Below are 15,331 nucleotides of genomic sequence, written 5' to 3' on the forward strand. Positions count from 1 at the left end.
TGAGGAAAGACCAAATATTAGTAACATTCTCAAACAATAGAACATTTCAACTTATGCAATGCTCGGTTAAAACATGACCTTGTAAGACACAATGCACCAACCCACTAGGGGTAGCTGTGGACACATCTACTCAAACTTCTAAAACACTTTTATGTAAGCTTTGAATTACGGAAAATAACTATCACGTTTAATTAGAATATTGCACATTTAGGAACAGAAAACGAACACTAACAATCATTTTCAAAAGTTACTAGTTTTACATGTTAATTCATTGCACATCTTAATATGAAGATCATTAATAAACATAGTAGAAAAATCACACTCTCACACCTCCATTTTCCACCATGCCCGCCGATGAGCTCATGCCACACATTTAGAAGCTTATCAGAGGAATCAGTGATTGCATGGTCCCAAACTCAGATGCTCCAATGTTCCATCCTGAGAAGCAAAATATTGCCATAGGTAGAGGTTAGGGCCTGGAGAGGAGTTCATAGAAGGATCTTTGATGCTTCATGCTCCCTTGACTATCTGTCTTTCATAGGACACGTGCCCCAGAGTCCACGTCCTCCCCACAACCTCGGACATTGATTTGGATCAGGGCTGATAAAGAATCACAGGTGCAGCATATCCTTTTTCATGGAGACAGGTTGTCTGCTCGACAACTAAACTGCGAAATAATCCTTCAGGAGAGACAGAGCCAAATCACAAGTGCTCCTGAAGCAGCAGTTTGGGAGTGAGGCTCAAGCTTCTGTTCAGCCCTTAAATAAAAAAGGCCATAAAGCTGCCTCACAATGTTTTTGAATGTAATGATAACTTGATTCATGTAGCACGTCATCCTGCAGTTTGTGGTATTTCCAGGCATTTTGCTATTAAACAATGTAGTGGTTCTCAATTTATCAACTTCAGAAGGATGAACTTTTCATAAAAAGCTGCATTGAACTGGCTGATATTCCATCTTATCATCTGTAGGTCGCACCGGATGCCAGCAGCCTGTACTTGACTCATTAGACCATTTTCCCATCATTTTCCACTTCTGATTTCTAATGCCGGAATATCAAGTCCTTACAGTACCCAAGAGAATAATCAGTCTAGCGTTTTATTTATTTGTTTGATTATTTGGGGATGCTGAAGCATATTGCTCTTCAGAAGGGTTGATTAGTCAGTAAAAGCCACCTTCAAATTAATGAGCAGATTGCAATAGCATGCAAAAAATTGGCCCTCGTCTCAATTTACTCAGCCCCAGCTTAAATCATACCCAGCTGCTTCAATAGGGATCCTCGTATGAAGTGGGCACCCCTTTTTGATGCAATCAGGACGGGACACTGTAGGAAAGTTCACCTTTTGGCATGGTTCCCTCCCCTACACACTTTTTGCCTGATATTGATGCTGACTTGACTGAGGGTGCGCTGGAATCCTGCTAACCAGGCCCCAGCACAAGTGTTCTTCCCCATGCAAGACAGTACCCTGTGCACTGTGTGTTTTGCAGCTACCAAAGCTTCTTGGCATTGTTCCTCCAAGTTCTTCATGCATCTTGTAGCTGCGACCCCCAGCCCTCTATTCTGCGATGCACAGCTTCTTGAGTGGTTCTCCGGCAGCATGGAAGACTTAGTAGTAGTGCTGCATGGGCCTTTTTTGCACCTTCCTTGTCCCCATGCTGTGAGACTCCTGTGTGCACTGCCTGGTCTTCTGTGGGCTCTCTGAATTGCTGAGAGCCCCCTCTGACTTCCCCTCCTGGGCAGAGTCCACTTAGTCCTTCCTTGTCCCGGGCAGTGCCATTTTCTGCTAACTGCGAGCTTTGCGGGTGCCAAGGCCTGTGGGTGGACTCTGACAACGAAAACCTGACTGCAATCCTCCATCCGGCGTGGGACATCACTTGCACCCTCCAGGAACCCAACTTCGCTTCTTGGGTGCAGCACTGACTTTCCTTCTTCACCAGTGGTTCTCCTTTTGCACCTTCATCCGGGTTAGCAGGGGCTCCTGTTATTCCTGGACTCTTCTGTGCTTCTTGGACCTGGACCCCTTCTTCCACAGGTTTTCTTGTCCAGGAATCTACTGTTGGTGTCTTGCAGTCTCTTCTGGGTTTTGCAGAATTCTTATTCTCATTTCTGTTTGTGTTCTAGGAAACCTACTGTGATTTACTCCTGCTTTCCTGGTCACTGGGGTGGGTACTAGTATTTACCTTTGGGATTTTCTAGTACTTGCAGCTCCCCTCTACACACTACACTTGCCTAGGTGGGATACCGACTTTGGCATTTCACTTTCTTAGTATATGGTTTGTGCTCCCCCAGGCCCATTTCTAACTATTGTGATTTTCACTAATGGCACTGTTTTCTAACAGTTTTTATGTCTATTTCTGCATACTACTTTATATAATATGTGTATTACTTACCTCCTAAGGGAGTATAGTCTCTATGGTATTTCTGGTATTTGTGTCACCAAAATAAAGTACCTTTATTTTTGTGACACTGGGTATTTTCTTTCATGTTTGTGAGTACTGTGTGACTACAGTGGTATTGCATGATGTTTGCATGTCTCCAAGATAAGCCTTGGCTGCTCATCCACAGCTACCGCTAGAGAGTCTGGCTTCTAGAAACTGCCTACGTTTCACTTACAAGGGATAACTGGACCTAGTATAAGGTGTAAGTACCACAGGTACCCACTCTACACCAGGCCAGCCTCACACAGTCACCCTCACTCTAGGCAGGGTAAAAGAGAATCACCCTCAGCTAACCCCTGCTTACACCCTTGGTAGCTTGGCAGAGCAGTAGGCTTAACTTCAGAGTGCTAGGTGTAAAGTATTTGTACAGTCACAGTAACTTAATGAAAACACTACAAAATGACACAACACAGGTTTAGAAAAATAGGAAATATTTATCTAAACAAAACAAGACCAAAATGACAAAAATCCACAATACACAAGTCAAGTTATCAATTAAAAAGTAAAAGAGCCTTTAGGTAGTTTAAAACACACACTAACACTGTTAGCGTGAAAATGCATCTTCGGTGCATCAAAAATAACCCTGCACTGGCGAGTGTGCGTCAAAAAGGGCTTGCGATGCGGCGTTTCTCTTTTCGTCGGGTCGGGGCACGTCGTTTCTTCTCTCTGCAGGAGAGTAATGCGTCTATCTGGTCAGCACTCTCGGGTCCGGGCAGGCCTTGCATTGTTTTTACATGCCCAGTGGCACTTGCTTCGGAAATCTAGCTGCACGATGATTCAAAAACCATGCAGCACGGGTTTTAATCTCCGATTCTCCGTCAGCGATGCTGTGCATCGTATCTCCAGCTCCGTGCGTCGATTCTTCGGTCGCAGATCAGAGTCACGTTGGTCTTTTCACCGCACAGCACTCTGTGCATGGATTTCTCACTCTTGGGCTGCCAGCTTCTCCTTTCATGGTCCTAGGAACTGGATGGGCACCTTAGGGCAGAGTAGGGGTCTCTCCAGAGACTCCAGGTGCTGGCAGAGAGAAGTCTTTGCTGTCCCTGAGACTTCAAACGACAGGAGGCAAGCTTTAAATCAAGCCCTTGGAGAGTCCTTCTCAAGATGGAAGGCACACAAAGTCCAGTCTTTGTCCTCTTACTTTGGCAGAAGCAGCAACTGCAGGATAGCTCCACAAAGCACAGTCACAGGCAAGGCAGCTCTTCTTCCTCAGCTTTTCAGCTCTTCTCCAGGCAGAGGTTCCTCTTGTTTCCAGAAGTGTTGTAAAGTCTGTGGTTTTGGGTGCCCTTCTTATACCCAATTTCTCCTTTGAAGTAGGCCTACTTCAAAGCAAAGTCTGTTTTGAATGTGAAATCCTGCGTTGCCCAGGCCAGGCCCCAGACACTCACCAGGGGGTTGGAGACTGCATTGTGTGAGGGCAGGCACAGAGCCCTTTCAGGTGTGAGTGACCACTCCTCCCCTCCCTCCTAGCACAGATGGCTCATCAGGAAATGCAGGCTACACCCCAGCTCCCTTTGTGTCACTGTCTAGTGTGAGATGCAACCAGCCCAACTGTCACACTGACCCAGACAAGGAATCCACAAACAGGCAGAGGCACAGAAATGGTATAAGCAAGAAAATGCTCACCTTCTAAAAGTGGAATTTGTAAACACACAATCTTAAAATCAACTTTACTAAAATTGTGAGCTCAGGGACCCCAAACCCCACATTTCTATCCACTCCCATAGGGAATCTACACTTGAATCAGATTTAAAGGTAGCCCCCATGTTAACCTATGAGAGGGACAGGCCTTGTAACAGTGAAAAACACATTTAGCAGTATTTCACTGTCAGGACATATAAAACACATTACTATGGTGGTCATTACAACCCTGGCGGACGGTGTTAAAGCGGCGGTAAGACCAACCACACGCCGGCGGTAAAATTTTTGCAGTTATGACCGTGGCGGAAACCGCCAACAAAGACAGTCACTTTAACATTCAGACCGCCACAGCGGTACAAACAAACAGCGCGGCGGTCACCGCCAACAGACAGACGGAAGACAATGTACCGCCCGCAGTATCACCACCTACCAATCCGCCACCTTTTCCGGGGCGGATTCACCGCGGATAAAAACACGGCGGAAACAGCCATTTCAAAGGGAAAACGCTCACCTCTACACACTCCACGAGGAAGGAGGGCACCATGGAGGCAGAACTTCATATTCTCCCAGCGCTAGTCTTCCTGCTCTTCTACGAGGAGCATCAACGCCGGTGGCGAAGACCACGGTGAGTACTGCACCTACGACATAGGAGAGGGGGGAGGCAAAAAACAGGCACACACACACTCAACACCCCAAACCCCACCCCGACCCTCACCCACTACAACACACACACCAATGCTTATCTATACATTACAGTAACATCCCTCAACCCCCCCGGAAGAATGCAAAGACAAAAGGAAATGAGTGGAACCAATGTAACATATCAAAATACAGTAAGCAAATATATACATATATCTATACACAATAAACAAAATATACACCACGATTAGTAGTGCAGGTATTGCACCATTCATAGTCCGTGGACCACTGGGCCCAAAATGCATGGGTGAGGCCCACACAAGATACCTGCTCCAAACGGAGAGAACACTGCAGGGGCATCAGATAGAAATACAACAGGCACGTCAGGGGGAAGGGAAGGGGAGGCACCTCAGCCGGATGAGTGCCCCACGCCAGATCCACGAGGGGGCTCCATGCCCATTGATGTATCCTGGGGAGTGCACAGTCTCCACAGTCTCTACAGTGGGTGGGTTGCCCACTGTTCAATCCTGGGGAGTGCAAAGCCACAGTCTCTCAAGTCTCTACAGTGGGTGGGTTGCCCACTGTTCAATCCTGGGGAGTGCAAAGCCACAGTCTCTCAAGTCTCTACAGTGGGTGGGTTGCCCACTGTTCAATCCTGGGGAGTGCAAAGCCACAGTCTCTCAAGTCTCTACAGTGGGTGGGTTGCCCACTGTTCAATCCTGGGGAGTACAAAGCCACAGTCTCTCAAGTCTCTACAGTGGGTGGGTTGCCCACTGTTCAATCCTGGGGAGTGCAAAGCCACAGTCTCTCAAGTGGATGCAGGTCTCCACTGGTTCTGGAGGGGGACTGGTGCCCAGAGTGCTTCATCCTGTGCAGGACAGACAAAGTGGATGCAGGTCTCCACTGGTTCTGGAGGGGGACTGGTGACCAGAGTGCTTCATCCTGTGCAGGACAGATAGAGTGGATGCAGGTCTCCACTGGTTCTGGAGGGGGACTGGTGCCCAGAGTGCTTCATCCTGTGCAGGACAGACGGAGTGGATGCAGCTCTCCACTGGTTCTGGAGGAGGACTGGTGCCCAGAGTGCAGCACTCACCCCGTGACGGTCCCAGTTGCGTCACTGCCCCTGCCGCAAATGGGCTAGCGGTGCTTTCCATGGCGGTCTTTGCCCTGTTCAGCGGTCCTTGCCATGGCGGTCTTTGCCCTGTTCAGCGGTCCTTGGCCTGTTCAGCGGTGCTTGAGTTGCCAGTGTCTGACCTGTTCAGCGGTGCTTTCCATGGCGGTCTTTGCCCTGTTCAGCGGTCCTTGCCATGGCGGTCTTTGCCCTGTTCAGCGGTCCTTGGCCTGTTCAGCGGTGCTTGAGTTGCCAGTGTCTGACCTGTTCAGCGGTCCTTGCCAAGGCTGTCCTTCATTGCCCAGCAGGGCTGTTGCAGGCGGTCCTTCATGGGTCAGCTGGGCTGTGGCTTGCGGGGCCCTCCTGGCCAGCTGGGCTGTGGCTGGCGGTGGCCTCCTGATCAGTGACGATGGGGCTGGCGGTGGCCTCCTGGGCAGTGACTCTGGCGGTGGCCTCCTGGGCAGTGACGATGGGGCTGGCGGTGGCCTCCTGGGCAGTGACTCTGGCGGTGGCTTCCTGGGCAGTGACGATGGGGCTGGCGGTGGCCTCCTGGGCAGTGACTCTGGCGGTGGCTTCCTGGGCAGTGACGATGGGGCTGGCGGTGGCCTCCTGGGCAGTGACTCTGGAGGTGGCTTCCTGGTCAGTGACGATGGGGCTGGCGGTGGCCTCCTGGGCAGTGACTCTGGCGGTGGCTTCCTGGGCAGTGATGATGGGGCTGGCGGAGGCCTCCTTGGCAGCGGGGATGATGGAGGTCTTCTCCGCCGTGCTGCTCCTCCCAGACTTTGGAGATTTCTTCTGCCCCTTCCCCACCTTGGGAGGACTCACAGCTGAGTCGACACTCCCCCATGGACCCCTGTGAGCGGCTTGGCTGGCTGGAGTCTTCCCCTTCTCCCGCCGGGCACTGTCCAACTTCTGGTGCTTCACAGGGGGGTTATATATTCATCCGATAATTTTTCCAAAATATCAAGTTCATGATTCCAAAAAGCTCTCTCCAATCCCTCATGTAGCAAGCAATTTCATTTCTTGATGAAATTATCTTATGAGTCCTTATATCCGAATTCTCAATGGTCTCTCACTTTTCCATCCTCAATATGCTCTTATTTGTCCTTCTTACTTGACCGTCAACACGTGTTTCATCCGGGGAGTACCCCTGGACTTCATCAGGACCTTTTTATCCAAAGCTGCAATCCACTTATAGCACTTTGCTTAGTCGTATTTCTCTGTACATACACTTTGGCTCCCTTCCATATGGCAGTTTCACTTGTATTATTTGCATCTCACTGCATGTTCCAAAATGTCTGTGTGCAAACTTTCTTGACCGCGAGTGCGCCAGCTATTTATTTTCCTTTTCCAAAGGACAAATAAGAGCATATTGAGGATGGAAAAGTGAGAGACCATTGAGAATTTGGATATAAGGACTCATAAGATCATTTCATCAAGAAATGAAATTGCTTGATACATGAGGGATTGGAGAGAGCTTTTTGGAATCATGAACTTGATATTTTGGAAAAATCATCGGATGAATATATAATTTGGACTGCTGAGTTTCGGTTTGGGACTGAGCACTAACTCTAATTTGGAAATTTTAAATTGATGTATATGTCACTATTTGATATGTGGAAATATATCATTGGGGAAATCCTGTTTAATATAACTACGTTTGTTGCGTACTAATTTCTATACGTGTGCCTTCACAATCTGTGTATTTTGGTTACTTTGTTACCACGTTGGGGGTTTTTAGGGGATGAAATCCTAGTGCTGAGCACCGTAGGTCTACTCATATAAGGTAGTTGGATTGAGGAAGTAAGGGCACCTATTACTCATTATGTCACCCTCCTTTAAGTTTTGTAGCTTCACGGGGGGGACTGGCTGTGCTGTGGCTCTGTGCCACACTGGCTGCCCTGGTGGCCGGTGCACTCCACATACCTTTAACAACAGGCACCACTGGTCCCGGAGATTTTTTGGCTGAGGTGCTAGTACGGGACCTATGAGTTGGACGGGGTGGTGGGAAATAGGTTAATGGTGGACAGGAAAAGTGTTTTGGAGACACTGGGATGGGTAGCTGGAGGGGGTCTGGGAGTGGAGGAAGAGGTGGTGGTTGTAGGAGGTGTAACTTTTGTGGATTTGGGTGCAGGTGCATGGGCTGGAGGCTATTGTGAGGTGGATGGCTTTTGGGTGGGTGTGTGCCTGCGTTTGTGTATCTTCGGAGGGGGCGTCACAGACACACTGGGAGAGGACACAGGGGACGTGTAAATGGTAGTGGGGGTGGTGAGTACACGTGAGCGGGGTATGGTGGTGGGTGTGCTGGTGCGGGTAGTAGGAGCTGTAGTGGTAGTGCATGCAGGTGTGAGTGTAGACGAGACTGGGAGGGAGGGGGGAGACAAGGAGTAGGGGGACACAGTGGAGGCAGTGGATGTTGGTGTGTCTGTATGAGTGTGATGCTTGCGTGAGTGCCTGTGGGATGTGTGGTGCTTATGTTTGCCTGAGCTTCCCTTGTGTGGTGAGGTGTGTGCAGGCCGGTCTGATGGTGTGCTTGGGATAGGCAGAGGTACACAGGATTGGGTCTGGGTGGAGGAAGTTGGAGGGGGGAGACTAGACACAGGGACAATGGCTGCCATCAGTGCTGAGGCCAGAGTTTGAAGGGTTGGATGAAGGGCAGCCTGACCAGAATGAATGCCCTCCAGGAATGCATTTGTGTGTTGCAACTCCCTTTCTACACCCTGGATGGCATTCAAAATGGTAGACTGCCCAACAGTGAGGGACCTGAAGATGTCAATGGCCTCCTCACTGAGGGCAGCAGAGGTGACAGGGTCAGGGGCTGAGGTGGCTGGGGCAAAGGTGATGTCCACCCTCCTGGGTGAGCGGGCACGGGGCGAAGGCTGAGGGGCTGCTGGGAGGGCGGTGCTGGTAGGGGGGGTGGCGGCTGTACCTGTAGAAGTGGGGGGCACAGATGTTGCTGCCACCACAAGGGAGCTCCCATCGGAGGATGAGTCCGTGTCACTGGTTGCAGATCCTGTGACTGCCGTGGTGCTCCCCTCGCCCTCCGTCCCACTGGTGTATTCTGAGCCCGTAGTGTGGCCCTCCATGGCCATGTGGGATGCAGCTCCCTCGTGCTCCGGTGCCACTGTACCTCCGCCTGATGATGCTAATGCACACAAGAACAGGGAGACCACAAAAAGGGGGGACGACGACAGAAGAAAGAGAGGTTGAGTGCATGGCTTACCGCTACTGTTGGCGGACAATACAGACACAGCAGCCCCCTGCACTACGTCGCGCTGTTGGGCTCTACAGATGAAATTCCTGGGAAATTGTAGGAAAGTACCCCCATATTTCACTATATATATGTTGTTTTAGTTGTATGTGTCACTGGGACCCTGCCAGCCAGGGCCCCAGTGCTCATAAGTGTGCCCTGTATGTGTTACCTGTGTTATGACTAACTGTCTCACTGAGGCTCTGCTAATCAGTACCTCAGTGGTTATGCTCTCTCATTTCTTTCAAATTGTCACTAACAGGCTAGTGACCAATTTTGCCAATTTACATTGGCATACTGGAACACCCTTATAATTCCTTAGTATATGGTACTAAGGTACCCAGGGTATTGGGGTTCCAGGAGATCCCTATGGGCTGCAGCATTTCTTTTGCCACGTATAGGGAGCCCTGACAATTCTTACACAGGACTGCCACTGCAGCCTGAGTGAAATAACGTCCACGTTATTTCACAGCCATTTTACACTGCACTTAAGTAACTTATAAGTCACCTATATGTCTAACCTTTACCTGGTAAAGGTTGGGTGCTAAGTTACTTAGTTTGTGGGCACCCTGGCACTAGCCAAGGTGCCCCCACATTGTTCAGGGCCAATTCCTCGGACTTTGTGAGTGCGGGGACACCATTACACGTGTGCACTACATATAGGTCACTACCTATGTGTAGCTTCACAATGGTAACTCCGAATATGGCCATGTAACATGTCTAAGATCATGGAATTGCCCCCTCTATGCCATCCTGGCATTGTTGGTACAATCCCATGATCCCACGGGTCTGTAGCACAGACCCGGGTACTGCCAAACTGCCTTTACAGGGGTTTCACTGCAGCTGCTGCTGCTGCCAACCCCTCAGACAGGTTTCTGCCCTCCTGGGGTCCAGCCAGGCTTGGCCCAGGAAGGCAGAACAAAGGACTTCCTCAGAGAGAGGGTGTTACACCCTCTCCCTTTGGAAAAAGGTGTTCAGGCAGGGGAGGAGTAGCCTCCCCCAGCCTCTGGAAATGCTTTCATGGGCACAGATGGTGCCCATTTCTGCATAAGCCAGTCTACACCGGTTCAGGGACTCCTCAGCCCTGCTCTGGCGCGAAACTGGACAAAGGAAAGGGGAGTGACCACTCCCCTGACCTGCACCTCCCCTGGGAGGTGCCCAGAGCTCCTCCAGTGTGCTCCAGACCTCTGCCATCTTGGAAACAGAGGTGCTGGTGGCACACTGGACTGCTCTGAGTGGCCAGGGCCAGCAGGTGACGTCAGAGACTCTTTCTGATAGGCTCCTTCAGGTGTTGCTAGCCTATCTTCTCTCCTAAGTAGCCAAACCCTCTTTTCTGGCTATTTAGGGTCTCTGCTTTGGGGATTTCCTTAGATAACGAATGCAAGAGCTCATCAGAGTTCCTCTGCATCTCTCTCTTCACCTTATGCCAAGGAATCGACTGCTGACCGCGCTGGAAGCCTGCAAAACTGCAACAAAGTAGCGAAGACGACTACTGCAACTCTGTAACGCTGATCCTGCCGCCTTCTCGACTGTTTTCCTGGTGGTGCATGCTGTGGGGGTAGTCTGCCTCCTCTCTGCACTAGAAGCTCCGAAGAAATCTCCTGTGGGTCGACGGAATCTTCCCCCTGCTACCGCAGGCACCAAAGAACTGCATCACCGGTCCCCTGGGTCTCCTCTCAGCAACTCTGTCCAAGTGACTCCCACAGTCCAGTGACTCTTCAGTCCAAGTTTGGTGGAGGTAAGTCCTTGCCTCCCCACGCCAGACTGCATTGCTGGGAACCGCATCTTTTGCAGCTACTCCGGCCTCTGTGCACTTCCGGCGGAAATCCTTTGTGCACAGCCAAGCCTGGGTCCACGGCACTCTAACCTGCATTGCACGACCTCCTGAGTTGTCCTCCGGCGGCGTGGGACTCCTTTGTGCAACTTTGGGTGAGCACCGTTTCACTCCTCTTTGTAGTGCCTGTTCCGGCACTTCTGCAGGTGCTGCCTGCTTCTGAGAGGGCTCTTCGTCCTGCTGGGTGCCCCTTCTGTCCCCTGACGCAATTGGCGACATCCTGGTCCATCCTGGGCCACAGCAGCATCCAAAAACCCTAACCGTACAACTTGCAGCTAGCAAGGCTTGTTTGCAATCTTTCTTCAGGAAAACACTTCTGCACGACTCTCCACGGCGTGGGACATCCGTCCTCCAAAGGGGAAGTTTCTAGCCCTTGTTGTTCCTGCAGAATCCTCAGCTTCTACTGTCCAGTAGCAGCTTCTTTGCACCCACAGCTGGCATTTCCTGGGCATCTGCCCACTCTCGACTTGATCGTGACTTTTGGACTTGGTCCTCTTATTCCACAGGTACTCTCGTCTGGAAATCCATTGTTGTTGCATTGCTGGTGTTGGTCTTTCCTGCAGAATTCCCCTATCACGACTTCTGTGCTCTTTGGGGAACTTTAGTGCACTTTGCACTCACTTTTCAGGGTCTTGGGGTGGGCTATTTTTCTAACCCTCACTGTTTTCTTACAGTCCCAGCGACCCTCTACAAGGTCACATAGGTTTGGGGTCCATTTGTGGTTCGCATTCCACTTTTGGAGTATATGGTTTGTGTTGCCCCATCCCTATGTGCCCCCATTGCATCCTATTGTAACTATACATTGTTTGCACTGTTTTCTAATACTATACTGCATATTTTTGGTATTGTGTACATATATCTTGTGTATATTTGCTATCCTCATACTGAGGGTACTCACTGAGATACTTTGGCATATTGTCATAAAAATAAAGTACCTTTATTTTTAGTATATCTGTGTATTGTGTTTTCTTGTGATATTGTGCAAGTGACACTAGTGGTACTGTAGGAGCTTCACTCGTCTCCTAGTTCATCCTAAGCTGCTCTGCTAAGCTACCATTATCTATCAGCCTAAGCTGCTAGACACCCTATACACTAATAAGGGATACCTGGGCCTGGTGCAAGGTGTAAGTACCCCTTGGTACTCACTACAAGCCAGTCCAGCGTCCTACATTGGTTGTGCAGCGGTGGGATAAGTACTTTGCAACTACTTACCACTTTTGTCACTGTACTTTTCATAAGAGAAAAATATACAAAACAAGTTCAGTGTATGTACACCTAACCAAAACGTTTTGCTTTTCTTCTCTCACTTCTTTGCTAAGTGCTGAAAAGTACCTCTAAACTTTCTAAAAAGTTCTTAAAAAGTTTTTTAAAGTTTTTTTCTGTCTTTCAAAAAGTTCTGAAAACTTTTTCTCACTTTTTCTATCCCTTAAACACTTTCTAAAATGTCTGGCACAGGCCAAACTATTGATCTGTCCAAACTTGCTTATGATCACCTTAGCTGGAAAGGAGCAAGGAGTCTCTGCATAGAAAGAGGTTTAAGTGTAAGGAAGAATCCCTCTAGAGAACTGTTGGTTAACATGCTTGTTGAACAGGATAAGGCCAAAGGTGCCACTTCTGTTGAAAAGTTAGCTGATGGTTCCCAATCTGACCCTGGGGCACCCCTAGCAAAAGATTTAGAGAAGAAACTTCCTACCCTGCCCATTATCAGACAACCTAGCATAGCTGGTACTGATGTAGAGTCACACCATACTGATAGTGTTGTCTCACATGATAGCAAGAGTATTCCTTCTCATCATAGTAGAAGTGATGTTTCTGTTAGCCAAGCTGTTAGGGTGCCATCTGTTAGGGACAGGTCTCCTTCTGTTCACTCTCACCATACTTCTGTTTCAAGGAATGTCCCACCCACCCACCCTGATGACAGAGTGTTAGAAAGGGAGCTCAATAGATTGAGAGTGGAACAAACCAGACTGAAGCTCAAGAAGCAACAGCTGGATTTGGATAGACAGTCCTTAGAAGTGGAAAGAGAAAGACAGAAATTGGGTTTAGAAACCCATGGTGGCAGCAGCAGTATTCCCCATAGTCATCCTGCAAAAGAGCATGATTCTTGGAATCTGCACAAGATAGTTCCCCCTTATAAGGAGGGGGATGACATTAACAAGTGGTTTGCTGCACTTGAGAGGGCCTGTGTTGTACAGGATGTCCCTCAAAGGCAGTGGGGTGCTATCCTATGGCTATCATTTAGTGGAAAGGGTAGGGATAGGCTCCTTACTGTAAAAGAAAGTGATGCCAATGATTTTGCAGTTCTTAAGAATGCACTCCTAGATGGTTATGGCTTAACCACTGAACAGTACAGGATGAAGTTCAGAGAAACCAAAAAGGAGTCTTCACAAGACTGGGTAGACTTTGTTGACCATTCAGTGAAGGCCTTGGAGGGGTGGTTAAATGGCAGTAAAGTTACTGATTATGAAAGCCTGTATAACTTAATCCTGAGAGAGCATATACTTAATAACTGTGTGTCTGATTTGTTGCACCAGTACCTGGTGGACTCTGATCTGACCTCTCCCCAAGAATTGGGAAAGAAGGCAGACAAATGGGTCAGAACAAGGGTGAACAGAAAAGTTCATACTGGGGGTGACAAAGATGGCAAGAAGAAGGATGGTAATTCTTCTGACAAGGGTGGGGACAAATCTAAAAATGAGTCTTCTTCAGGCCCACAAAAACACTCTGGTGGGGGTGGTGGGTCCAAATCCTCTTCAAATCAAAACAAAGAAAAGAAACCATGGTGCTATTTATGTAAAATAAAAGGCCATTGGACAACAGATCCCAGTTGTCCAAAGAAAAGCACCAAGCCTCCTACCACTACAACCCCTACTGCTACACCTAGTGTCCCTACTAATAGCAGTGGCGGTGGGAGCAAACCTACTAATAGCCAATCCAAGGGAGTAGCTGTGCTCACTTTTGGTAACTTAGTTGGGGTTGGTCTTGTTAGGGAGACCACAGAGGCTGTGATAGTCTCTGAGGGGGCTATTGATTTAGCCACCTTAGTTGCTTGTCCCCTTAACATGGATAAGTACAAGCAACTACCCCTAATAAATGGTGTTGAGGTTCAGGCCTACAGGGACACAGGTGCCAGTGTTACAATGGTAATAGAGAAACTGGTCCACCCTGAACAACACCTACTTGGTCACCAGTACCAAGTAACCGATGCTCACAACAACACACTTAGCCACCCCATGGCTGTTGTAAATCTCAACTGGGGGGGGGGGGTTACTGGTCCAAAGAAAGTTGTGGTTGCCTCAGATTTACCTGTAGACTGTCTACTTGGAAATGATTTAGAGACATCAGCTTGGTCAGATGTGGAGTTGGAGGCCCATGCAGCAATGCTGGGCATTCCAGGGCATATTTTTGCTTTGACAAGGGCTCAGGCCAAAAAGCAAAAAGGACAGGGTGACTTGGATCCTGGAAGAATGGACCAAGTGCTCCCTAAAGCTAGGGCTAGTAAAAGTAAAGCACTACCTACTATCCCTCCCTCTACAGTGGATTCTACTTCTGAGGAAGAAGAATTTCCACCCTGTGCAGAACCTACACCAGAGGAGCTGGAAGCAGACACTGCTGAGCTTTTGGGTGAAGGGGGGCTGCCAGGGAGGAGCTGAGTGTGGCACAGCAAACCTGTCCTACACTAGAGGGTCTAAGACAGCAAGCTGTCAAACAAGCAAATGGGGATGTCAGTGACTCTCACAGAGTTTACTGGGAGGACAACCTCTTGTACACTGAAGCAAGGGATCCAAAACCTGGAGCTGCCAGGAGATTGGTGATTCCTCAGGAGTACAGAAAGTTCCTCCTAACTCTTGCCCACGACATTCCCTTAGCTGGACATTTGGGGCAAATGAAAACTTGGGACAGGCTTGTTCCCCTGTTTCATTGGCCTAGAATGTCAGAGGACACAAAGGAATTTTGTAAGTCCTGTGAAACCTGTCAAGCCAGTGGCAAGACAGGTGCACTCCAAAGGCACCCCTTATTCCACTACCTGTGGTTGGGGTTCCCTTTTAAAGGGTAGGGGTTGACATAGTTGGCGCCCTTGACCCTCCTACTGCTTCAGGCAATAGGTTTATCTTGGTGGTAGTGGACCATGCCACCAGATATCCTGAAGCAATTCCTCTAAGGACCACTACAGCTCCTGCAGTGGCAAAGGCCCTCCTGGGAATCTTTTCCAGGGTGGGCTTCCCAAAAGAGGTGGTATCAGACAGGGGAAGCAATTTCATGTCTGCTTACTTAAAGGCCATGTGGAAGGAGTGTGGTGTTACATACAAGTTCACTACACCCTATCATCCACAAACAAATGGACTGGTGGATAGATTTAACAAAACTCTCAAAGGCATGATTATGGGACTCCCTGAAAAACTCCGCAGGAGATGGGAT

The sequence above is a fragment of the Pleurodeles waltl genome, chromosome 2_2 (assembly GCF_031143425.1).
Source record: "Pleurodeles waltl isolate 20211129_DDA chromosome 2_2, aPleWal1.hap1.20221129, whole genome shotgun sequence".
In the NCBI taxonomy this organism is placed as follows: domain Eukaryota; kingdom Metazoa; phylum Chordata; class Amphibia; order Caudata; family Salamandridae; genus Pleurodeles; species Pleurodeles waltl.